The sequence below is a fragment of the Haemaphysalis longicornis genome, unplaced genomic scaffold, assembly GCF_048455015.1.
Source record: "Haemaphysalis longicornis isolate Haplotype H1 unplaced genomic scaffold, Haemaphysalis longicornis Haplotype H1 scaffold_5, whole genome shotgun sequence".
NCBI lineage: Eukaryota > Metazoa > Arthropoda > Arachnida > Ixodida > Ixodidae > Haemaphysalis > Haemaphysalis longicornis.
In genome coordinates, this window is record NW_027526385.1 from 1,379,959 (window position 1) to 1,404,751 (window position 24,793).

Below are 24,793 nucleotides of genomic sequence, written 5' to 3' on the forward strand. Positions count from 1 at the left end.
AGGACAAGTTAATGAAGCTAGGCATAATGAGGGTCGTCCTAGCAGTCCATTGTCATTTAATTTCTGTTGGGAAAGATTCGAAGAAAAAGTGCGCTTGATCTTCTTTTATAGGAATCGGTAAAACAATATGCCTTCACAGGAGAAGTTGAATGTTTACTCTGCATCGATATGAACTTGCACATCGCTATTTATATTACCTCGGTATATATGGCACCGTTAGACGCATCAACATTAGACACCGGATTACACGCGGCGGAGCATTGCGTAAATCCGATTGAAACCCCAGGCACTTGCAAACATAATAGCGCTGAACTTAACACGACGACGACAGCATAAATGAAAAAAAAGGACACACGAAACGGAAGGTGCGCTTCCGTTTCGTGTGTCCTTTTTTTTTCATTTATGCTGTCGTCGTCGTGTGAAGTTCAGCGCTATTTGTTCCATTATGTCTAGATACCAACTAGCCCAACACCAAGCTTCATTGAAGCTTGCAAACCGTGCGAACGAAACCGAACGGGTTGTCAGCGAATCGTTTGGTGAAATCCCGGTCCACTACGGCGAAATCAGCATGATTTGCGGGTCGGCAGCAGTTTTGTGGGTGTGCTTGGCGAGCGACGTCCTGCTGGCGGGTCGCTTCGGCAAATGTGCGACCACATTGGTACTGCTCCGTGGCGTATACGCCAGACGCTTGCATTGCGACGAGCTCAGCTTGTGAAACGCGGCGGCGGCGGCGTTCCACAAGCTGAGCGGGGTTCCACATAGGCGGCGGGTGGATAAGCACAGCAGCTTCCGCTGCCCAACTATCGGTGCCAACTATCGGCGCTCATTAGCGTCATGACGCACTACTTCGCTCCATTTTTCCTGGACGGCACCACCATCTAGACGGAGTTAGGGAAGGCGCGTTCGGACAGCTTTACGGGCACGACTCCATGGCTCAGTTGGCAGAGCGTCCCACACCTCCCATTGCAGCCAGGCTGATCGTGGGCTCGAATCCTAGCGCCGCCGCATCAATTAACTTTTTCTGTGATGTCATTTACGTGACGGATATAACGTCGGTGAGGTTTGTGTACCCTGGCAAAAAACTCTTTCGTGTTAAAACAACACTCGCAGCCGTTTTCCATAGCACGCATACTCCACCGGTAGCCTGATGTCCTTGTATTGATAGCCCGTGAGAATCCTGTGATGTTTACAACTTCACTGAACTCCCTATTAGAAACCTTTAATTATCTACCTGAGACTCTGCTGATCTTGAAAATGGTGCCTATTTATGGCGAGTTCACCCAAACGCATACCCAAGTGATGAGGCGTATATATAGGCTTGATGTTTAAGCCATTTTTAACCTTGAAAATGGCGATTATTATTATGAAATAACCTACTCGAAGTGCATATCCAAGTGGTGAGACGTATAGACTGGCGGTCGAAATCATGTTCTGGAACGGTGTGCGCCTTTTACAGTGACCGCGTGCTAATAGCGGACACAGCGGGCGCCATTCGTTTTCAAACGCTTCGCGCTTCAGAGACACGCCAGGGACAGAGACAGGGGGGTTCAAAGGATAGGAAGACAGAAAGAGAGGGAAGAAGGAGGTGAGTGGGGCGCAGTCTATAGATATAGCGTTCGTCTCGTCCAAGGCCCAACGGCTACAAACGATGCACTAGTCCTGCAACAACCAGGAAGTTGGGGAGGTGGTGCTGGAAGACCTCGCGTCGCCACCCGAGGGGCCAAAGCGTACTCCCAGTGCCGCATGAAAAGCTTTCGCACCCTTACATGCAGAGCTGCCGTTCAGTTCTCCCTCTTCTGCCCAGCTCAATCACTGGTCTGTCCCGAAAGACGCGCGTTAACTCAGCGCGAGCAGCGTTCTCCCACCAGTGCCCTGCTCACCTCTTTGGACGCTCCCGGTGCCGAGCGCAAGGGCCGCATGCTCGAGTCGACGCGGGAAGTGTGAATTACATAACCACTCGGGGCGCTTTAAACTAGCGAGGCACCCACTATGCGCGCGCAGACCGAATTGGCTTAGCCTTATCATTGCGCGCTTACCGACATCGCCACCGACAGAATCGGGGTAATGCGCGCGATAAGCGACGGCTGTGATCGGGCTGACATCCATGCATTGTCGGCCGTCTCACGATACACGCCGCTCGGCCGTGGTCTATTTTCTTCGCCCCGCCTTTTGTCTCGATCCCACAGCAATTAACTTATCTCGAGGATGCGTCCAGCGCAGTATTACACGCTATCAGCCGCAGACGCTCCTGTTGCTTGACACCTACAGTGTCGGCTGCACGGTGCCAGTTATGTACACGCACGCGCGCCTTACGGACAAACCAGCGCATCTAACATTTCTTCCCGAGCAAAGCGCTTCTCTGTTCGCTAGTCGCGCCCCAGCTCTACGCGAAGGTGGCCTTTTGGAGTTGTTTAACACAAAGAACGGCGACGGCGCTCGCATTACCTGCTCATCTGTCCAGCTGTATAATAGCAACTAGTTTCTCATATGTGAAAGTCGGCGGCCAACTTGAACGCGGTGATTATGTTGGAACGGGGGCTCCACCTCGGGTATCCAGAACAAAACACGCAACACTCCGTCAACAGGCATCGCGGACTCAACTCGGACATGGAGAAAATGTACAACTTTTTTCGGTGTGAAGCATCTAGCCAGCGGTAACGCACTCAGCTCCATTTCAGCCAGGGAAGACGATTTTTAACAAAAAACAGAAGAACTATTGAAAAACTTTAAAATTTCGCGCAGCAGCGACGTAATACGGGCAGGCGTGACGTATTACGGGCCAGCACTAAAAACAGTCACCAGCGCGTCACCTGCACGTTGCCATTCGAGTGACACGATCAGACAGAACTAGAGGCCTCGCTGCTACAATCGCCCAGTCATGCTCCTCGGCGGTGCAATCAGGTCGGCGCCGCCAACAGCGCAATTCCGAATATTCCGTGTAGACTCAAAGTGGCTGCAGGGGAGTCGCCAGTGCTGCGTATGTTTTAACTGCAAGTCCACTATTTGCTTCGTGTTTCCGATAAAAATGGTGCTACTGTCATCGAGACAAAGCAGCTGATTCTTTCTAATGAAGCAAACTTGTACTTTGCCTTCGTTGCCCCCTTGGAGCCAAGGAGCCCAACCGCCAGGTCACTGAAGAAATACGCGAACAGTCGCAAAAGGTCTCTTTCATCAACTTTTCCCGATAACATGCGGACTGCACCGCCGCAGCCGCAGTGACCACGCAGCTGGAAGTGACGCCTCGCAGCGCATTGCAAACGTCGACGTCATGTGCCCAGCATTTTCGTATGCGCGCGCAATTCCGAATGCCTGTTATTACTGCGAAAGCGCAGCCTCGTCAGCTTGGCAAAAACGTGCATCCGGCCGGCATGCTCGGAAATCGTACACAGAACAGCTATCCCGTACCGCGTGCATCGGAGACCTGGCCCGCTGTTTCGATCGGCCTTCGGCTCCGAGGAGGCAGTGTCGCTGCAGCTGCAGGATGGTGATCCTGCAACAAGTCCGATCGTATGTGCGGATCAGCGAAGCGTTTCCACGAGCGTTTTCTTTTTCCCCCGCCAAAACCGGTTCTGTAGCTTCCGTGCGTGTTCCTCCCCGCTGGCAGACCGGTTCCCAGGGGAGGGGGACGCGTGCGGAAGCGCGTCGCTCTCCGCACATACGTGTGTGGCCCTTCAGCGTCGAAATCGGCCCAGGACTCGACAAAAGAAATGCGCGCTTCTCGTAAGAATACGCTTAGGGGTCGCGTACAACTTTTGTCCCTATCGCGCTCCTCTAACTCAAAAGCCCCCACGTGCGCATGTATTTTGTCTCTCCTCTTTCGCGCCACTGTTTGTCTCAACTCACGCCGCCCACCCTGAGCGCCTTATCGCTAAGAGAGCTGACCCCTCCAGCTGTCATTACGTCTACGCCACTTTTTGTCCACGCTTGCGATTTTGAGCAGCCGCCACGCCTTATCGCTCCTATAAAAAACACCTTCTCGTGACCGTGCAGGAATGCGCGCATACGCGTTTCCTTTGTCTCTACCTCCGGCGTATCCCGGACCCCTCCTCCTTTTTCTCACCCGCCTCGCCTGAATTAAGAGGCTCCAAATATCGCTGCCACCGCAACACTCTCCAGCTATCGCGTAATGAAGCAGGCACCACTCGAAAACAGTAATGCGCGCAGCCCCAGCCACGCTGCGAATCAGACGAGCACTGGATAACGATGTCGCGCTCAGCTCGGCGGACGGCGAGAAATGCGTGGCTCGCAAGGCGATCGGGACACCTCGAGACAAACGCCGTGGAGGGGAAAGGGGTGACAATTTGCCCCGGGCTTATTGAGCGGGTGAACGCTCGCACAGGCACCGGCGCTGTTCCATTTACCCCGTGAGATTGCTCCGTTTAGGTCTGAATTAGCGGACCGCATGCGCCACGTTGCAACCTAAGCAGGCTCGTCTGTTCCTTTGTTTGTGCGCGCGCGGCTGTGCCTGGGGGTCTGTTTACAACATACCTGACATCACACGCATCGCCAATTTTTTTACGAATTCCTCGCAAGGCGGAAATCACCTTGCATTATTCTTTTAAGGCCAAAGTGCCCGCTAGCTAGCGATAACAATGCGGGCACAGAAAAGACGCAACGAGACGCCAGACTGTGTGCCGCTCTATTATAGAAACATTGCAGGCCCCATGACAACAGGGCACCGGGAAAGGGGCGCATTCGGACAGTTACAAGACAGCTAACGTACAACTTTCAGGCGGCAGCAGTAACAACAAAAAAAAAATACAAATGAAAACACATGTTTAGAGATACAAAGTGAGCGCCATTTTAAAGAGCCAACTTTAAAGGGGTACTGACACAAAATTTTGAAGGCGAGATAACTTCGGAGATAGACTGGTGTTAACACACATACATCATCTGCAAAATATCAGCGGCGAATACAGCCTAGAACATATTTAAAATCAATTTTAAAGTGTGCGAAACGCAACCGTGCAGCCAGCAGAGGACCACTCGCAATCGACATCTCGTGGATATTTTGTAAATAAACAACATCCAAACACGTCACGAGTTTGTGTTTGCCGCTTCTGCACTGCCGGCGTTTTTCGCCGGCTCGCCCGGCTCGCCGCTCCAATCGGAGGGCGGAGCTTCTGCTCTCGAGAACGAACGACCCGATCGTTGGCGGCGGAGGCGCCGTGATCTCATCGGCTCATCGGGCAGCTGGCCGCGACCAAAGTTCTACAGCGATTTCAGGCACCCTGTTTTCGTTACTATATTTATTTACATTGGACGTGAAAACGCGTCGGAGACACGAAAAGCCCACTGAGCGAGAGCCGCACGGTCGCTGTGCAGGCGGCGGCAACGGCCGCGAAGTGGCGCAGGTAGCTCGAGTGAAAGCTTGTTACCGCTGCACGAAATTGTACCCAAGTCCCAAGCATGGCAGCTTATATGAGAAATGAATTAATGATGCGATGGCGGGTTGCATTAAAAATTGTCATCTGCACCGCTTGCGAGAGCGACAATCGAATATCCGCCGCAGTGCTAAGCCGAACAGATCTGTAGGTGGACCTGTAGGCAGACCGGCCGGCTGCTCCCAGCGCGCGTCTTGCCACCCACTGTCTCGAGAGTCGCGCGTCGTTCTCTAGCCGTTCTCTCAAGGAGCTGATCACGGGAGTGGCCAGCCCATTTGCAAGTGCATACGTCAACGTCCGGGTTCGGCATCTGGCTTCTGCGATGAGGCCAATGAACACACTGATGCGGGGTAGGCGGTCGAGATGAAGAACAGAAAGGCTCGATGTACACGAAATTAGTTTCAGCAAGGCTTGGGAGTGGGCTAGTTGGTGTTTTAACATCTTGAAGTGCAGAGGTGCGCTGCCTGACACGAAAACGTAGAACAGGGTGAATAACACAAAAACATCAGTGTGTTCATTGGCCTCATCGCAGAAGCCAGATGCCGAACCCGGACGTTGACGTGTGCACTTGCAAATGGGCTGGCCACTCCCGTGATCAGCTCCTTCATCGGGAGGCTCACGCCGTCGGAGGCTTCGACTACGAGACTATGCAAGATCATCCGCAAGGAAACCTGGAAACAAGTAAGGCTCTTTAGAGACCAGATTGAGGCGACATGCAGCGACTCCCTAGACCCTACGAACTCGAAGTTTATGAAAAACTATACTTCCAAGCCCAGGCGAGCGCCTGTTTGAGGCTTCCTTCAGGTCGTTACCAAGGAAGGAAAAGATCAACCAGTGCGGGAAGCTGCCAGTGACCAATCTATCAGGTCAGGAACTCCCACAGCATGTGCAAGACACCCTTGAAAAGGGGCCTAAGTTTGCTGTTCCTCTTGCTACAAAGCCTGTGGATCTTCTGGCAATGGCACACCGTCTTGGAAATGCTGTGAGCGAAAGTGAACAGGAATCGTGCACCTCAGAGCCAGTTCAATGTGTGACGTCAGTGAAATGCCAAGGTAATAGGAAGGAAACGGCGTTCAAACGGACACAAACGTTTTTCCGGGAAAGCAGCTTGCGGCTATAGTGCAGGCCGACAAGACCGGTGAATTTGCAGTTTTAAACAATGAGCTATACCAAGCGAAGGCTCATGATGCTCTGTCGAAGAATTTCCAGAGAGCGGAAGATATGTCGCAGAAAGCTTTAAAGGCGGTCCGCACATCAGCAGGGAAGTTCTGTGAGGAGGCAGGACTTGAGAGGTTGGCTAAACGAATCAAGTCCGCTAAGGAACTGTGCCTGCGCCCCATCTTCACTTTGAAGAGCCACAATGAAGGCGCACCCTTCAGGGTTATCGTCGAAGACAAGGCAACGTGGCAGCAGGCTACAGCTCGTTACCTACAGTCCCACCTGAACAAACTGCATGTCAACGACCCCTTCCTCGTCCGCAACTCCGAGGACATTATCAGTTTTCTTTCTGGCTTTCGGCACGTGAAATATGTTTCCTAAGTGAGGAGTAGATATGATGTCACGTGTAGCGTTTTATTGTTTTTTTTTGTGTGTATGTTTTTCATTTACGCCATATATAACCGCCCCCCTTCACAAGATAATAAACAATTGATAGTTTGCGCCTCACCTTGTCTGTTTTTGTGTTAGTCACCCTGTTCTGCGTTTTCGTGTCAGGCAGCGCACCTCTGCCTTTCAAGATGTTATGAGGCGAATAACAATTGTGGCAGAATGAAGGTTTGGAAGGCCAGTTTTCGAATGTTACAGGGGGCATTTCGCAAGTTCCGACCTAGGTAGCCCTGCCAACGTTATGCTTGGGCGCATATAGACGTGATGTACGGAACCCATGAAAGATTCGCTGTAAGAAGAAAACCAAGGTACTTGTAGGAAAGAGTGGTGTGGGAAAGCCCTAGTGTTATTTAAGTAATAGGGAAATAAAGAGTTCACACGTTTTCGGCTGAAGGACATCACCTCGCATTTTTTAAAGTTTAATTTATTGAGCCATTGGTCACACCAGTTCAAAATACGGTTAAGATCTACGGTTAAGGTTCCCGCGCCGTTTGCTAACGACGCTACGAGCGCTTCGGAAATAAAAGACAAGCCTGCGTAACAAAGTGTGGCCATACTGACAAAAACTAAACCCAGTTCCACCTAAGGTCCTTAGTTCCACCTAGTGCGAGATTTTCTGAAGTAGCCTAGCTGGGGTTCCCCTGCGTCGGCTCGATTGTCAGCGGGTGGTCGCCCGACAACGGCCGAGCTGTTGCCTTGCCAAAAAAAGGGACCCCGACATGCCCCCGCGGGAGGGGCACGAGTAAATGCAGAGCATTAGCGGCGTTGCGCGCGTGGCGGTGGCGATGGGTGTTGTAATGGTGGTGGTAGGGCTGTTGTTGTTGTTGGTATGATTGGGGAGAGAGAGGACGAGACGAGTATTAGGCAACGTCAAGTGTTGTTATTATTATTTATTTGCGGTAAGGTCGATGGGTGGATTAGATCTTTTCCCAACGAACGCAGTAGAGGGAGAGGAGGCGGAGAGAGAGCGCGCTATCACGCCACCGTCGCGCCACGACGCGCCCGCACCTGCTGTTGCTACGGTGCTTGCAACGCCGGAGCGCGCGCTGCACCTGTTGTTGCAAGCGTGTTGAGGGCGAGGAGGAGTGGGGGAGAGGGCGCAGCTGCCGTGGTGCGGACGCCGAGTTACGGACGCATAACATCGCGAGTTAAAGAAATGCTCTGCATTTAAAATCCTACAGTTCGCGCAAAGGAATGGGCGGCTGAACGTCAGCGGCGGGAGGCGGCCTCCCTCGCCTAGCGAAAGGGAGAGCCCTGCGAGACCACTGCGCCCTCCATCGGTTGGTCTGGGAACCGGTACCTGCGAGCGTGGACTCCTAGATCGCGGAGGCCACGCTGCGAGTCTGGGAACCCCCTGCGTAACGCACGGCCTCCAGCAGACGGACGCGGAGGCTGTCCGCCTATACACAGTGACTTGGACGATCCTCCACACGCGGCTGCGTGGGAGGCAGGCAAAAGGCAACCGACGCCAACCTCCGAGGAGGTCTATTTCCCAAACCCCCCTAGCGCTCCCGTCTTCGTCGTCAACGGGTCCCGCGTTGCTCGAGCGGCCGAGTCGTTCGACTCCGGCGCTACCGATGGACGATGGCCGGCCCAGGCTCATCCCGGGTCGCCATGGCAACAAATCAACAATCCAAAACTGGCCTGACGTGACGTCAGCAGGTCACGTGGTGTGCGTCTAGGCAGCTAGGTTTGTCATTCACGCTCCCGGGTCACTCCGAGTCGGGACCGCGGGTTACCACAATTCCCGCAACAGCTCCGCTGCTGAAATGGTGCAGCGCGGAAGCAATGGCGGCAAGTGCAGACACAAACGCGTCCCTAATGTGGCGTAACGTTGACACTCTTCAGGAGTAAGCAGTTAGTTTAATACGCAGACGGGATCTAAATCGCCCGACGGCCTGTCTGATGGCGACGCAGTCACAGCCGGACGAACGTCCTCTTCTCCGAGCCGGAACGCACACACCCTCTCACGTGCGAACAACGGATTGACCGCACCGTCACTGTTCTCACAGCAGCCCGCGTTCTTTGTATGTCGCCGAATGAGCAGACCGCGGCACTACGCTTCCTTCCGGGACAATTCATTATTTCCCGCCAAGCGATTCCTTCGTTTCGCGTGGCCGTCTTTGTCGGGAAACCTTGCGCGCACAAGCGTTCTTCTATCTGGTGCGATGACAGTGCAGGAGGCGATGCCCACTACTACACGGTAAAATGATTCCCACCCTTTTTGTCTATCACTAACACCCGTACACCCTATCAAAAAAGAAAGAAAAACACCCCTTGAAATGGTGTGATTAACAACAAAACACCGTTTGAAAGGGTGCATTCCTGCACTTTTGCTCGGGTGTAAGGGACATAAACGACATAAGGGTGTTTTCTTTTGGTTTTTTTTTTTTTGCTGCGTGTAAGGGTGTCAGTTACAGACAGTGATTTACAGGGTGTAAATCATTTTACACTGAACGGGCCGGGCGCTTCCACAAGAGACTCGTGTCTCTGTGGACTTCTGCAAGTGCCAAGAGAATGTAGACGACCTCATCTGGTTCACCGCCTTTCCCAGCCCTGACGAGAGTCACCGCTTCTGACTAAGTAAGGCTGACGAGAGCCGGGGGGTACCTACGGCGGTCGAGGCGGTATAATGAACGGTTATTTCTTTGTACGTGAGGAGTCCATCTCTGGCGGATCTGGCCCCGTGATAGGGTTCGAGGCTTGCTCCGGCTCGGATTGGGAGCCCTCCAGCCGCATTGTGGGCAGCCTCACTACCCGCGAAGCCAGCGTGCGCCGGAATCCAGACAATTTCTACCGAGGAGTCGGGTTGGCGGCGTCGAAGAATTGTGGGTGCCTGTGGGAAACATGGCCTTGGCAAAATTTTGAATGGCCGCTTTGGAATCGGAGATTATCATCGAGGGGATCGGCCTTTGGGAGAGGGGCCGCCTCTTCCGCCGTGGCGCGATGGGGAGTGCTTAAGGTCCCACTGACGAGTGCATAAGGGTTGCACGTGCCGTCATGCCTCCAGGGCAAGAAGCGGCCGTACATGACGGGAGCCGACGGGCCAGCGACAGTGCAGCTAGCCTAGCCCGTGCAGTCGCAAAGCAGCGCACCAAGCGCGAGTCCCGAGAACAGCTGATCGGGGCCGGTCTTCCCACCACGCCCCCCTGAAGGACGACGCCGGGTATTGGAAAAAATTTCTATTTAAATGTGTAGTAAAGGCAGCACCCGCGTTCATTTAGTTAGGAACGCTCGTTGGGTTGGTTCTTACGAAAGTAAGCGAAACATCAAACCACCACGCCGGAACGCACGCCGATCAACGAACGCCCGCGCAGCTCCCCTGCCGTGGTTTGAACCGTGGCGACACCGACCGGAGCGGGCGGAAACTATAATGGCAAACTGTTCGCATGGCGACGCAGTAAAACATCCCCCTCGCGAGGGGCGCGATCAAATGCAGAGCATTTCCGGGGGCGCACGACGTTAAGTAGTTTGCGTTACGTCAATGTTGTTGCACTTGTGGCAACTGCTGACGAGAGAGCGCTCGTCAGCAGTAATTTGAATGAGTCAAGGATATAAGGCGCGTTCATAGCCTCCCATTCTGTGTCGGCTTTGTGGCGCAGTGGGTAGAGCACATGTGTACATTGCGTTCCGCCCGCAGGCTCGAGGGATCGAAACCAGGCGCCGGATTGTATTTTTTTATATAGTGTAGGGGGAGGGGTGCGGACTATACGGACGCCACGGACGTCAACGCGGGTGACATCGTGAGTTACTGAAATGCTCTGCATTTAAAACCGGCAAGAAGCGGCCCCTCGCCGCGTTCCGTCCCGCTCGTTCGCTGCTCATCGGCGTACCTTCTTTCTCTCCCTCTCTGCGTTTTCGCGGCACGCAATCTCCCTCGTTGCGGCGTCGAGTGCGCACAGGCAACCGATCCCTTTGTTTCCCGCTCCTATCGCTGCACTTACCGTCCGAAGCACGCAAAGAGGGAGAAAAAAAAGATCGATCGCTGCAGTGCACACCTCGGCACGTTGTCCACTCAAGTGCAGTGAACTACCGAGTTACGTACTTCAGCCATCTGCATCTGTCCCGCCTTCTGTCTCTCGTAAGCTCGAAGCGAGGACCCGCGCTAAGCACGGGATAACGAGCGCAGAAGAGCCAGCTCGCGAGGTTCTGCAAGGTTCTTCAATCACGCCACACAACACAAGGGACCACAGGCAGAGCAGTTGCTGCACACCGACCTTCCTATATATGTGAAAAGCACAATGCACGCGTACGATGCGCACAGAGCTGTTTGCGAACTGCAAGCGCGAACACTTCGGCGCAATCACCTCTATAGGCGTGGCAGCTAATATGTGTGGGCATTTTCTGACAATTTAATAGCAAAATTGAACCCTCTGGCGCGTACAAGTTTCTCGACTGCAGTGGTGAAGATAAACTTGTCTGTCGATCTGTAAATACTCATGACTACCTGGTGCACGTAGGGGCCCTGAGTTTGAGCATTGGTGAGAAATCCCCTCCTCCGACACCTCGCGCGAAGTTGGGAGAGCTGGAAGCGGGACGGCCGGTACCAGCGAAACGCGAAGCAGCACGGGACGGGGTAGTCGTCGCGTCACTGCGGACTTCGACAATTACTCTAATGCACACCGAGCCTTATGCGGGTTGGCTGCTAACCAACTGACCGACTCGCCTCTTACGTCCAGCTTTCAGCAGCTGTGAAAGCGGCCAGCTGTCAGAGTTTATCGACGCTATTCTTCTGCGCCCATCCCCGTCGCCATATTATAACGGTGCACTTCAAACACGGCGTCTGCACGTGAAGGCAGTTGCATTACCAGCGACCACCAGAAGCTAAATGTGCACAAAACAGTACTTTAGATACATCAGTGTGCGCGCGTGTCCGCGGTGATGAGGGGTATGCAACTTTAGCCAAGGACACGACCACGTACAAACGCACTCGACCACGGCGCCGTGTGGTGACATGCACGAACGTGAGCACGCTGTTCCACTCCGACCATGGTGGCGAGCTCGTGCGACCATGCAAAAGGCAAGACTTTTCCGCACCCGCACAAAGAACACGCATGCTGGACGCTCAGCATTTAAGGAAAATCTCGACTAAAGCATGCGTCAAGACTTGCGCTTATGTTCCCACAAAAATTCACAGGGAACATTCACAAATGCTAGGGCAAGAGAACTCTATTCCGCACATTGCAAAATTCTCCAATTACATGGCAGCTGCACAGAACACACGTCCCAATTCACAAGACGTGCGAGGCAGCCCTGGCCATGGCCAGGGCTGCCTCGCTGCAGCTCTGGCTTGCAGGATAAGCGTGGGCCGATCAGCGGGACGACGTTACGAGCTGAATTCGCCACCACAGTCCTGGACATAGGACGCTGACCGCATACCCGCAGTTAAATTTCAAAGTGGATCGGTCACCGAAGTCGATGATCGAAGCGATGATCCGATGAGATGATGGGCTGGCTGGATCGTTGGCAGACGGCACGTAGCCGACGACGGTCTACTCCAAGCAAACGCCAAATGTACAATATTGCCGCGAACCATGTATGGGTTTGTTTATTTATTGTTTGCTTTACTGCCCGGCCACGCCCGGCTCTGTTATGTGTGTCCAAAGCGAAGCGCGTCTTCCATTCTTTATGTTTATGCCGCCGACGGACTATCTCATTCAGATGAGCAGACTGTTTCACCCTAACGCCACTAAGCCCAGAATAATCTTCCTTGTTCTACAATGTTCTGCATGTGAATCGACGGTTCCAGAAACACTTGCGCCGAAAGATTAAAAGCCTGCAGAGCAGACGCCGCGGCATTCGATTCGACGACACTCGCCTGCGCAAGTCACTTTGTTGACCGCTGCTTCGCCGCATCTGTATTCTTTTGAGTTGTTAGGAGAGCACAAGTTCGCTCCAATAAACTTGTTTCTCCTTCAAGACAACTGCGTCGTCCTTGGCTTCGTTACAATATGTACACTTTATTTACACTACGTATTTACATCTCTCAAGGTTCATATAATCGCATATGAGGTCGGGCAAGGCCCGCGTCGAGCGGGGTTCACCGCTCTCTCCTCTCTTCCCATCCTCCCAAAACATCAAACTCCTCGGTTTTACCGCTAAAACCCCGCCCACAAACGGGACGTCACAATTAGAGAGTGAGAATATGGCTCATCGATTGACCCACCCTAGGCGACTCATTGGCCACCGTGACAAACAAAGCTATAGGTGGGTTCAAAATTGCCACGTGACCCACCTCTCTCACACTCATACAGAAACCCGGAGGTATTCAGTAAAACACAAATATACCACAAATAAAAACCAATCAACGAAAAACAACCCTTTCGCCGGCCATCGGTTGTCGGGCGGCTTGTCTTAAAGTATCGCCCATACGACTGTTCCCCATGCCACCAAAATTTCTTTCCTTTGAGAACACGTGGAGCGCCAAACAAAGCCTGGTCGCCTTACCCATTGACGCATCCCAGCCGCCGAGTTGCCAGGTTCAGACGCGTCACGAACTGAAACTTCGCCCAGTAACTTTGAGCAGTGCAACTGTCGTAGACTGAACGTCCGGTGCCCTCTTCCTATCCCTGACCCCTGCACTGACCTCCAGCTGCTCCTGTCCGCTTCGGGCATTCTCGCAGCGGTAATCGCGGTCGTTAAAATGTCAACGGTCCCCCTCCGCCGGTATCCAAACGAACGCAAGGAAATCCTCCTTCGAAAGATGACATCGCTTTCAGCTACTATTATGGGGTGACCGACGCGTTTGTATGCGTCGTCTCCGGGCCCGCTCGTCGGGTGAACACGAAAGCGCGGCGAACAAAAAGAAGCCTCCGCGGTCTCTCCCCGCGCACCTCGCGCCCAAGTCAGCTCAGCCGGCGGGAAAACAACATCCGCTACGCCCACCGAACGATACCTACTGAGTGAGGTGCGCGAATTTAGCACTCCCCTTTTCCCCTTTAATAACGTTTATTTCCCCCCCTCTCTCTCACACACACCCGCTTGCGTGTCCACAAGAGTTATGTGAAGCGCGTATCAAGCCACGTGCAGAAATGCGCGTACGCAGCACCACGAACCGGGGGCAGCGACCACAGAACAGAAAGCCCCGGCCACCGTGCGGAGGGTATTATCATCGAGAGCGCAATTAGCAGCTCCGCACCGGGTGTACAGCTCCTGTGAAAAAAAAAAAAAAAAGGAAGAAGACGAGCGCACCGCGACTTGAGCAGATAGTGGCCACCCTCAAGCAGGGAAGGTCAGTCCACCTAGCGCGCTAATTGCAGTCAGCGAAATGACGGCGTCAGGACGAGAAGAGCGCCTCCCTTCGCCGGGGCCTCGTCCAGGGATCAGCGGAATGAGCGGTCGTCGCCATCTCAGCCACTATTCAGTATGTTACCGCGTGCAGACCTTATTATTGTTGGGGAGAGAAACGGATAACAGTTTCACGGTGCAATCATGTTTATATATATATATATATATATATATATATATATATATATATATATATATATATATGTGTATGTATATATATATGTATATATATATATATATATACATACACACACAGAAAGAAATGCCAGCAGTCTACAACGCCAAAGAAGGCATAGGGGAATGGTTAGACCATTTTTTTTACCGTTAGTGACGTTACATTATTATTTTTTTATTAATTACGTGAGAAAGAAAGAAAAACACGCGCACAGAGTGGGGACCGAACCCACGCCTTTCTATATGCCCTTTATACGCCCTTTCCACGCCCTTTATATATATAAATATATATATATATATATATATATATATATATAGTTAGGAAATGAGGGGCTCGTTAAGGAAATACAGAAAGATATGTCGGCAGTCTACAACGCCAAAGGAGGCACATGGGTGTTGTTAGGCTCTTTTTTTACTACGGTTAATGAAGTTCACATTTTTTTAATATAAGGAAGAAAGAAAGAAACAAAGAAAGAAAAACACGCGCCCAGAGTGGGGACCGAACCCACGCCTTTCGATTGAAATGCGTGGGTTAAAAGTAAAAAGTAAAAGTAAAAAAACACAGCAAGAACAATAACAAACAAGGTTTACTTACGTAGCGGCAACGGGACTTGCCTTCATCCGAGTACAGTTACATGATTTTGTTGTCACAAACATTTGGAACACATTTCTTATATAGCTTAAAAGAAAACTGTGAGAAGGAGCGGAAGATGTTTCAGAAACAGAGAGTATGCAGAGAGCCCGCAGAACCCTACCTAGATATAAGCACTGGACCCCTCCCACACAGTGTGATAGTTGCCTCGACATGTACATCAAAGCTGTTCAACGCGATGTGCGAAAAGCATACGAAACACAAATTTCTTTCCACCACAACATGACTACCAACGAAAAGAAAGCCCTAGAGGAACTCGCAAGCTGTCCCGACACAATTATTAAACCTGCCGACAAGGGAGGCGCCATCGTAATCCTTGACAAAACCGACTATGTTAACGAGGCCAATAAGCAACTATCGGTATCGACGTTCTATAAAGCGCTACCCAATGATCCCACTCAAGACTATAAGCAAATTGTCAAAGATAAACTTGCTCAGCTTGTTAAAAATAAAACAATAAATGAAACCACGGCTCGTTCCCTGATCCCCTTAAGCCCGGTAAATTCTATCTTCTCCCAAAGATTCATAAGGTGAACAACCCAGGGCGCCCCATTGTTTATGGCATTGGCACTGTTACCGAAAACCTCTCGCGCTATTTGGATAATCTCATTTGCGACATTCCGCCCAGCTTTCCCTCCTTCATTTAAGATACCAATGACTTTCTCTCAGACATCTCAAAAATTGAAATCCCTGATAACTGCCTCCTATTCGCCCTCGATGTTGCGTCACTGTATACTAACATCCCCCATGAAGATGGCATCGCCGCTGTATCCCTTGCGTATGAGCAGTCATCGTGCGACAAACGTATTGATTCTTCTGCTCTCCAAAATTTCCTTAGGCGTATTCTTAAACTTAACAATTTTGAGTGCGACGGAGTTCATTACGTGCAAGTCAGCGGAACGTCAATGGGAACTCGAATCGGACCTAACTACGCCAATATCTTTATGGCTCACCTCGAATCAAACTTTCTTGACACCCAAAATTTAAAGCCACTGTACTATAAAAGGTATATTGATGACATATTCATGATCTGGCAACACGGTGACGCGGAGCTCCTCACCTTCATTGAGGCATTTAACCTAGCCCATCCTAGTATTTCACTTGCTCATTCCTATTCGGAACACAGTGTAAACTTTCTGGACGTCACCGTTACTACCTCCCAAGGTCGGCTGCAAACTAAACTGTATAGAAAACCGACAGACACGCGGCAGTATTTGCACTTCCAAAGTAGCCATGTCAGACACTGCAAGACAGCAATACCTTACAGCCAAGCCCACCGATTTAGGAGGAGGAGGAGGAAAAACTTTATTGTGAGCCAGGTGATGTGGGAGTGGCTCCTCAGTCCAGGAGACCATGGGACGACCTTGCTGTCTCAGCCCTGGACACCAGGAGTTGCTGTGCATCCAAGCTGGCGCTGGTCGTCAGGTTCTCCCACAGCTCAGGAAGGGGAAGGGAAGTGGGTAAAGGAGGGAGGGCTGGGTTGTGTGCGCACCCCAAGATCATGTGTATGAGGGTACATGGGTTAGGGCAGAATTTACATGTGGCAGAGTATTGGGTGGGGTACATCCGATGTAGCCAAGTTGGGTGAGGAAAGGTGTTTGTTTGAAGCCTCCGGAGTATTACTTCTTCTGTTTTAGTAAGATGTGGGTGAGGAGGGGGAAAATGTTGTCTTGATGTGCGGTAATGTTGGGTGATGTCTTGAAATGTGAGCAGGGGAACGAGACTTGGTGGTTCCTCAGAGGCCTGGGAGGAGAGTTCGCAGGCTTGTCTATGGGCAAAATTATTGCCCGTTAGTGAGGAGTGTCCCGGGGTCCACACAATGTCGATCTTCCTGTTGGGGGCGTGTTGAGCCAGGAGGTTCCACGTAGTTGAGGCCACGTAACCGGATAAAAAGCTGCGACAGACGGCTTGACAGTCAGTAATTAGAATTGTGGCGGGTGTTTGAGTGATGGCGAGGGCCACAGCAAATTCTTCCGCGGCCCAGGTAGATGTGACCACCGATTTAGGAGAATTTGCTCAAACCAAGCCGACTTTAATTACTCAAACTGTAGAGAACTCAAGACCGCCCTACTGAATAAAAAATATCCTGAACAAGTTATCGACGACGCTATTGTGCGAGCCAACCAATTGACCGTAACGAAATCAGTAAGAAAAAAACCCCGAACGGTAACCCGCAAACTAAGTTAGTTTTAACCCACTCATCGTCCGCTCCAAGAGTGTCAACATCGTCCGCTCCAAGAGTGTCAACAGTACTAAAAAAACATCACAATATCCTAATGCAAAGTTACCGCTTAAAATGCCTATTCCCCGAAACATACGTTGTCTACCGGCGTAATAAGAATTTAGGCGACTTTCTTACTAACTCTCGTATCAACCGACCGGAAACTACTGGCTGCATGCCCTGTAATAAACCCCGATGCAAAGTATGCCCACACATGACCACTACACAGCGCGCCACCAGCACGGCTTCAGACTACGTAAATATAAAAGGTAACTTTAACTGTGACTCGCTAATGTCGTATACCTTCTAGAGTGCACTGTTTGTAGGCAACAATATATCGACCAAACTGAAACGCCCTTCCGAATACGGTTCAATAATCACCGCTCTCATGCAAAAAGCTGCCCTTATTTGCCCCTGTCAAGACATGTGAACAGTCCCGGGCATGCATTTGAACATCTTAAAGCAACAATTTTAGAATCCGCCTTCAAAACCCACCACGACCGCGAGGTTCGGGAATCTTATCTCATTTACAAGTTCGGGTCAGCGACGCTTGGAATTAATGAAAGTTACGGAAAACTAACGTGCTTATCCATCGATTAAAATTGGCGGCCTCATAATTTTTATAACGATGTTCATTAACCTACCCTTGAGTTTCCCATCAGAATTCGCAGAAACTCTCCAAATACAGCAGCTTTATTAGCCTAATGCGGCTCAACAATGCCATTTGTCCTCGGGAAGGAGGCCGCGTTCCCACCGCCACTTAGGAATGTGTAACCCTTTGTGATCTATAAACCCTCCCTATTTCCTGTTAAGTTGCTAGCTTCTGTGAAATGCCCTTTTGTGCCCTGTATCTATTCTCTCCATCCGTGGGGGGCACACACATCTTCGCTTCCGGCCCAACCAGTCTCCACAACCACTGAATAATTCCTTTTGAAACCGCGATTGTCCAGTTTTCGCATTGTCTGAACTTGCAGCCCACGCCGCGTTCGTGCCCCGTCATGGTGCAACCTTGAACGCTGCTTTGATAACACTCTCTGCATACTCTCTGTTTCCGAAACATCTTCCGCTCCTTCTCACAGTTTTCTGCAAAGCTATATAAGAATGTGTTACAAATGTTTGTGACAGCAAACTCATGTAACTGTACTCTGATGAAGGCAAGTCGCGTTGCCGTACGTAAGTAAACCTTGTTTGTTCGTGTTCTTGCTGTGTATCCGACTCTTTACTTATACTATATATATATTGTGAGCTGAGTTTGTGTCTTGCTGCCTGCTAGGAGATATTTGTCCCAATTGGTATTAATCATCATCACCAGTAGCTTGCGGCTACCGCATCATCTGCTGTACATACTCATCATCACCGGCACAACCTCGTCTTCGGCTAATCATCATCAGCAGGGACGCTGGGTCGCCATCTTGCTTCGTCCCCGCCTGACGCTTCGGAATAAAGGAGCTGCGGAAGCAACGGTCCCGTCACCTTCTATCTACGGCCTCACAAGTGGTGGAGTTGCAACTCGATCCCGAGCTGTACCTCTCCTTCGACACCCCTGGAGCTCCGTTCAGGTCGCCGCTTGCCCTCAGGACCAATGTCCATGTCGCAAGACACTCCGAGTAGCGCAGCCTCTGCGCCTCTGCGATGCATCGTCACCACTCCCCAGCGCGACCCGCCCGAGTTCACTGGTCTTCGGGGCGAAGACGTGGAGGAGTGGCTGGACAGCTTCACACGCGTCAGCGAGTTCAATAGGTGAGATGATCGCCTCAAATTGTTCAACGTTCGCTTCTCTCTGAAGAAGATTGCCGAGACGTGGTATTTAAACCACAAACATGAATTTACCGACTGGGCTGGCTTCACCACGGAGGTGCAAAAGATTTTTGGCTCCCCTAAAGCGCGGAGTGACAACGCGAGGAGGGAGCTGGAGGTCCGCGTGCAGCAAGCTAATGAGACATACACCTCATACATCGAGGATGTTATAGCGCTGTGTCGCCGCGTCGACAAAGATATGCCGGAGTCTGACCGTGTTCGTCACATTCTCAAAGGGATCGGCGAGTTCGCTTTCAACGCACTTGTCCTGCAGAACCTTTCCACCGTAGCAGACGTAAGAGCCTCCTGTCAGCGTATCGACGAACTTCAATCCATCCGCCTCCCACGGGACACGGCGTCTACTCCTCATCTTGGGAACGAAGACCTTCGTGCGATGATTCGAGCTATAGTTCGCGAAGAAGTGTACGGCAACACCTCTCATTTTCCGCATGGTGTTCGCCAAGCCGCTACGGCTCCTGGCCTTCGCGAGATGGTAAAAGAGGAGCTTGCGGCTATGCCTGTGCTAGTGCCGCCTGTCCATTCAGTTGCCCCATCAACACCGTCCTACTCGGATGTCGCTGGCCGGACACCTCTGCCGTTGTCCCCGATCATGAGCCACCCTTCGTCTGGCTATGTTGCGGCCATGCCCCACGCGCCGAGCTCAAAGCCCTACTTTCCACCAAGTCAGGATGCCTTCTCCAACCGGCCCGTGTGCTACTATTGCGGCATTCGAGGTCACATCTCCCGCTTTTGTCGACGCCGCCAACGGGATGAACGACGTGGTTATGCTGCCTATGAGCGCGAGAGCGTACCCCCGAGCTACTACGGCTACCGGCGGCGTGCGTACCCGTCGCCTCCACGCCGCTCCCCGTCTCCGCCTCAGACTGACGACGTCCCTCGCAGCTCCCGTGCGCAACGACCCCGCTCGCCTTCGCCAGGTCGCCGTTCAGTTTCCCCCCTTCGTCCTGCGTCTTACATCGCTAACCACCGCCAGGAAAACTAGTTAATGCAGTTTTGGGAGGGAAAACTGCATCTCCTGCGAAGCTTACAAGTCCTCCAGAGCGTCCGTCGAACTTGCTATCTGTTTTGGTTGAAGGTGTTTGCGTCGATGCCCTTATTGACACTGGTGCGAGCGTTTCAGTGATAAGTGCGGAATTGTGTGCTCGTCTACGCAAGGTACGAACACCTTACACGGGACCTTTTCTACATGGAGCGAATAGCAGTGTGATTAAGCCATCCGGACAATGCACAGTGCGGATTGTTGTTGGTTCTCTTCGGCATCATGTTCAGTGTGCGGTGTTGTCCCCCTGTGCTCATCATCTTATTTTGGGTTGGGATTTTCTCTCATCCGCATCCGCCGTCATTTCATGTGATCACCCTGAAATTCAACTCACGGATACAGAGCAGCTCAGCGGCATTTCTGAAGTACCACAGCTACACGTCACAGCCAGTGAAGATTGTGTTTTAAACCCCCGCCGCGAGACGGTGCTTTCCCTCTGCTCAAACCGAATCAGTGACGGAGACGTGCTTATAGTTCCCTCTCCACGTTTTCTGCCCAAAGGTGTCGTCATCCCGACATGCCTCGTCCGCTTCTCACATGGATCAGCACAGCTTCTGGCTACAAACGCCACTTCCGAATCCATATTGCTCCCCGCGGGTGCTACTATCGCTTCTGTTCTGCCTGACGATACGCTCTCATTAGTTCCCCTGTGCTCCGTCTCTTCCGTTCCGACGCCTGCAAAATCTGAGCCAAATATTTCCACACTTAAGGCTACCATCAGCAAAGACCTCTCAGAAAGCGAAACAAACCAGCTACTTCAACTCCTGGATAAACACAGGGACACATTTGACTGCCTTTCTAGCAAGCTGGGGCAGACATCTGTGACAGCGCATCGGATCGAGACGGATGGGACCCACATCGTCCGCCGTCGCCCATACCGTGTGTCATCGTCCGAACGGAAAGTCATCGAAGAAAATGTAGCGGACATGCTAGAACGAGACATCATTCGGCCGTCTTCCAGCCCATGGTCTTCCCCCGTGGTTTTAGTCCGCAAGAAGGATGGTTCCGTGCGGTTTTGCGTGGACTATCGAGCCTTGAATAAGATCACCAAGAAGGATGTTTATCCAATGCCGCGTATAGATGACGCGCTCGACTGTCTGCAGGGGGCGGAATTTTTCTCCAGCTTAGACCTGCGATCTGGTTATTGGCAAATACCCATGCACGAGCCTGACAAAGAAAAGACAGCGTTTGCTACTCCAGACGGCTTATACGAGTTTAACGTAATGCCGTTTGGTTTATGCAACGCCCCAGCCACGTTTGAGCGCATGATAGACACAGTCCTTCGTGGCCTTAAATGGAAGACGTGCTTGTGTTACCTGGATGACATTGTTATTTTCTCGTCGAATTTTCCTGAACATCTCCGGCGTCTCGATGAAGTTCTGACCAATCTGGCCAAAGCCGGCCTGACTTTGAACACCAAGAAGTGTCACTTCGCCCGCAGATCCATCAAAGTTCTCGGTCACATTGTCAGCAAAGATGGTATACGGCCCGACCCAGACAAAATTTCCGCTGTGGCTAATTTCCCTCGACCTCAAGAACAAAAATCCCTTCGCAGTTTCCTTGGCTTGGCATCATATTTCCGTCGTTTCGTTCGCAATTTCGCCACCCTGGCCTCGCCCCTCAATCAGCTGCTGCATTCCGGTAACCCCTTTGTCTGGAGTGACGACTGCGAGAAGGCTTTTCAAAACCTAAAGCAAGCACTTACTTCCGGGCCTGTACTTCGCCACTTCGATGGCACAAAGCCAGTCCTTCTTCATACTGACGCTAGCGGGCATGGAATTGGCGCCGTCTTGCTACAGCGCGATGCTCACTCGCGTGAACGAGTGGTTGCCTACGCAAGCCGCTCTCTGACGTCCGCAGAAAAAAATTACCCCATCACAGAGCAAGAATGTCTGGCTGTTGTGTGGTCTGTTCAAAAGTTCCGTCCATACCTTTACGGCCGACATTTCACAGTCGTTACAGATCACCATGCCCTGTGTTGGCTGTCTTCTTTGAAAAATCTGTCAGGACGACTTGGGCGCTGGATTCTCCGCTTGCAAGAATATGACTTCACGGTGATCTATAAGTCTGGTCGCAAGCATCTCGACGCGGACGCGCTTTCCCGGTGTCCGCTGGTGAAGTCTTCAGACGACGTTGCCCGACATTCTAATGTGCCGCCTTTGCCCATTGCACCCATCGATATTCCTATTAATGATATCCCCGACTTGGTTGCCCTTCAACACGCCGACAGTTATTGTCGGACAATAATCGATCGGCTCACCGGCTCCACACAACCACCGAATAGCCGCCTACGTCGTCAGCTGCACCAGTTCCAGCTTCTTGATGGCGCACTGTACCGCATCAACCACCACACCGATGGAGCCAGATGGGTTCCGGTTGTGCCCCGTTCCCTCCGTCCACGCATTTTGGAAGCGTTGCACGACGACCCAACTGCAGGCCACCTCGGATTCCAGAAGACCTACGACCGTGTCCGAGGGCGCTTCTTTTGGCCAGGGCTTTCTACGAGTGTCGCCAAATACGTCGCCTCTTGTGCGCCTTGTCAGCACCGGAAACGCTCCACGTCACCCCCTGCCGGTCTACTCCAGCCCCTTCCGTGTCCAGCAAGCCCGTTTGAAGTGGTCGGTATTGACCTTTACGGTCCCTTGCCGCCGACAGCGGCCGGTCATCGCTGGATAGTTACGGCAGTGGACCACCTGACTCGCTACGCTGAAACCGCTCCACTTCCTTCAGCTAGCGCCACCGAGATCGCTCACTTCTTCTTAAACAACATTTTGCTACGCCATGGAGCGCCCCGCGTTTTGCTAAGCGATCGAGGCAACACATTTCTGTCTCAAATTCTCGCCGACTTGCTTCGAGCTTCCAACACCTGTCACAAGATGACGTCCAGCTATCATCCCCAAACAAACGGCCTCACAGAACGCTTCCATCGAACTCTCTCTGATATGATCTCTATGTATATCCAACCTGACCATCGCAACTGGGACGCCATCTTACCTCCTGTTACCTATTACAATACCGCAATTCAGACCACAACCGGATACCCCCCGTACTACCTTGTATACGGCCGCCACCCTTCGCACACTCTGGATACCTGCTTCTTCGCCGCTCCCGTGTCACCTTCTGCGACGTCTCCTGAACAATTTGTTGCTCGCGTTGAACACTGCCGCCAACTTGCCCGCATGCGCACTGAAGCGAGCCAACAGGATCGAAAGCAACGCTACGACGCTGTGCATCGCTCTCCTCAATTCCGACCCGGTGATGAAGTCTTGGTGTGGACGCCTATTCGTGTTCCGGGCCTATGCGAGAAGTTCTTGCACCGTTTCCTTGGTCCGTACAAGGTTCTCGAGGCGACCTCTCCTGTAAACTTTCGCGTCACACCGGTTTGCCCAAGTTCCGACCGCCGCCATCGTGGCACCGAGATAGTTCACGTTTCCCGGCTCAAGGTTTTTAACCGCCGCGACGAACTCTGAAACGCGGCCAGGTGGCCGCTTCTTTCAACGAGGGGGATAATGGTGTGAGCTGAGTTTGTGTCTTGCTGCCTGCTAGGAGATATTTGTCCCAATTGGTATTAATCATCATCACCAGTAGCTTGCGGCTACCGCATCATCTGCTGTACATACTCATCATCACCGGCACAACCTCGTCTTCGGCTAATCATCATCAGCAGGGACGCTGGGTCGCCATCTTGCTTCGTCCCCGCCTGACGCTTCGGAATAAAGGAGCTGCGGAAGCAACGGTCCCGTCACCTTCTATCTACGGCCTCACAAGATATATATATATATATATATGTAATGGACCTCGAGGTCCACCGGCTGCCAAGCCGTCGAGAGAGAGCGGAGAGCGCACGTCTGATGAGAATGAGGGCTTTAATGGAACTAGAAGAAGTGGAGCGAGCCGACGCAGCCACGAGAGCATGCGGCAGCTCGTGAAAAGCAGCATGAAATGATGATGATAAGTGTCTTCTGCTAGGAGCGAGGAAGTCACAACAGTCTCCCCCGCCGACAGATGACGCTAGGTGGCTTCCAAAGGGTGGAGTAGCTGTACGGGGCGCTTGACGGTAGTGCCAGTAGTGCCGCAGGGCAAACGGAGATAGCAGGATCTGACAATGCCGTCTCGTCCGGCGATCAACTCTTCGATTCGCGCCAAAGTCCACAGTTGTCTTGGACGCTGTCGTTCACCTAGTAGAACAATACGGTCCTTCTTCAATAAATCTGTCCTTTTAGCTTTGTTGGATGAGAAATTCCGAAGCTCATTAAGGTACTCTTTTAACCAACGTGACCAGAAGGCTTGCCAATCTTCTTCTCTTTTGCGCCAAAGATTCTTTAGTTGATCGGTGGTCGAGTCGGTGTTGATTGTTGGATCGTACGGTGGTAATGCTGTCAGTCGCCTTCCGACGAGAAAGTCTGCTGGAGACAGAGGATATGGTTCCCGAACGTCATTGAAAACGTAAGTTAAAGGCCGCGAATTCACGACGGCCTCCACTTCTGTTAGTAGCGTGGACAACTCTGTCTCATTTACAAGCCGCCGTCCAAGCATCTTCTTTAAACAGGTTTTTACAGACCGTACGAGCCTTTCGTAAAACCCACCCCACCAGGGAGCGCTCGGGCATATGA

General features: G+C 52.0%; 1 protein-coding gene across 5 annotated transcripts in view; it reads right to left on the minus strand.

Annotated features, from left to right (window-relative positions):
- LOC144137770 (ATP-sensitive inward rectifier potassium channel 12-like) overlaps positions 1–24,793 on the minus strand; it is a 179,357-nt gene that overhangs the window by 138,343 nt on the left and 16,221 nt on the right. The window contains exon 1 of one of the 5 annotated variants that reach the window (XM_077669736.1): positions 1,881–1,999. The exons of the other annotated variants lie outside the window; for them this stretch is intronic. The gene's annotated coding sequence lies outside the window, so the exon portion shown is untranslated. Of the gene's footprint in view, positions 1–1,880; positions 2,000–24,793 lie in introns of those variants that run through there. 5 annotated transcript variants of the gene reach the window in all.